The sequence below is a fragment of the Primulina huaijiensis genome, chromosome 15 (assembly GCF_012295235.1).
Source record: "Primulina huaijiensis isolate GDHJ02 chromosome 15, ASM1229523v2, whole genome shotgun sequence".
Lineage (NCBI taxonomy): Eukaryota > Viridiplantae > Streptophyta > Magnoliopsida > Lamiales > Gesneriaceae > Primulina > Primulina huaijiensis.
The window spans coordinates 11,865,921-11,868,268 of NC_133320.1; positions in this window are offsets into that span (position 1 = coordinate 11,865,921).

The following is a 2,348-nucleotide window of genomic DNA, read 5'->3' on the forward strand; positions in this document are numbered from 1 at the left end:
GATGCTAGTCTGGTAGCTGTTGTTGTACGAGAATTCACAAAGAGCTAGTGAATCTTGCCAACTAGTACCAAAATCTAATACTACAGCTCTCAGCATATCTTCTAAAGTCTGGATAGTCCGCTCTGACTGTCCGTCTGTCTGGGGATGGTAAGCAGTACTCAAGTGTAAAGTCGTACATAGAGCCTGCTGTAGACTGTGCCAAAAGTGTGAAGTGAATCGTGGATCACGATCTGATACGATCGACTTCGGCACACCATGTAATCTGACAACCTCTCTGACATATATATCTGCCATCTGATCATATCTGTACGTCATCTTGTACGGAATGAAGCATGCGGATTTAGTCAATCTATCTATCACAACCCAAATCGCATCGCAGCCTCGGGATGATCGTGGTAGCTTCGTGACGAAATCCATGGAAATGTGATCCCATTTCCATTCTGGAATAGTTAAACTCTGAAGTAACCCTCCGGGCTTCTTTCTTTCGGCCTTCACCTGTTGGCAATTCAAGCATTTAGACACAAACTCTGCAATATCTGTCTTCATCTGTTTTCACCAGAATTGTGTCTTTAGATCATTGTACATCTTTCTGCCACCAGGATGAATACTGAACCGACTACAGTTCACTTCTGACAGTATCTGTTGTTTCAAATCTGAACTATCTGGCATTACAAGACGGTTATTCACATACAGAACATGATCAAGTACCTGATACTCAGAAATATGTCCTGCTCTGACCATATCAATCGACTTCTGAACACTCTGATCGGTTCTTTGTGCCTCTTTGATGCGAACAATCAAATCTGGTTCACACTGAATAGTGGCGTATCATAAGTCGATTGATATGGTCAGAGGTTCACACTGAATAGTGGCGTATCATAAGCTAATCCAGAAAAGCAACAATTTTCTATCATATTCGAAACACCTATCGTCGTCAAAGATAAAGAACACACCTTTCGACTCAAGGCATCCGCTGCTGCATTCGACTTCCCTGGATAGTACTTGATCTCGCAATCAAAGTCTTTTAGCAGATCAAGCCATCGTCGCTGTCTCATATTCAACTCTGACTGAGAAAACAGATACTTCAGGCTTTTGTGATCAGAGTAGATCTCAAATTTTTCCCCATACAGATAGTGACGCCAGATCTCAAATTTTTCCCCATACAGATATAGACTCTCGTTTGGCTTCAAATGTCTCGAGGCATAGGCAACAACATGCTGTCGCTGCATAAGAACACATCCTAACCCTCTGTGAGATGCATCGCAATATACAATGAAATTACCCGTACCTGCAGGTATCGTCAGGACTGGAGCACTAGTCAATCTTTTCTTCAACTCTACGAAGCTTGACTCACAATCTTCAGACCAGATAAAAGGCGCATTCTTCAGTACCATATCAATCTCGATTGAATCGTCGATAGTACCCTGCCAGACCCATGAAACTGCGTATCTCTGGCACAGAAGTTGGTCTAGGCCAACTAATCACTACCTCGACCTTGCTCCTCGGATCAACAGAAATACCGTCTCCAGATATGATATGACCCAAGAAGACAACCTGTCTCAGCCAAAACTCACACTTTGACAGTTTAGCATACAGTTGCTCATTTCTTAACGTCTGCAACACAATTCTCAAATGCTCAGCATGATCAGTCTCATTTCTCAAGTAAACCAAAATATCATCTATAAAAACAATCACAAACTCATCCAGATACCTTTGCTCCTTTCTGTAGTAATCGAGTCATAGAAAATACTGAAATCAAAGGAATCCTAGCTCTAGACCCTTTGCCGTAGAACTTCCACTCTTCAGCCATCTCTGGTCTGAGTCTAACAATCTTGTGGAAACACTCTACTGTCGCTCTGTACTTGGTTAGCATGTCGATGCCAATAATGTAATCAAAATCAGATAATCCAAGTACAATACAGTCTAAATCTATCTCATGCCCATCATACTGGAGTAAACACGATCTAACAGATGTTACTGATATCAACCATGTCCCCAAAGGAGAAGAGACAGACACTACAGTAGACAACGACTCCATAGGCAATGCATGTGTCAATGCAAAATGCTCAGATAAGAATGTATGTGATGCACCTGTGTCTATCAGTACATAAGCAGGGTAACTGCAAAGCGAACAATTACCTGCTATCACGTCATCAGGGGCATCCTGAGCCTGCTCTTCTGTCAATGCAAACACTCGAGCCTGCTGTCTGGGAGGTTGGCTCACTGTCTGACCACCTCTGGCTCGGGGCTGTGTCGATGTAGGGACTGGCTGGAATGAATGAACAGATGAAGCTTGCCTCTCAGGCTGAGCTACAGAGCCAGATGCTCCTACACTCTGAGTCTGCTGT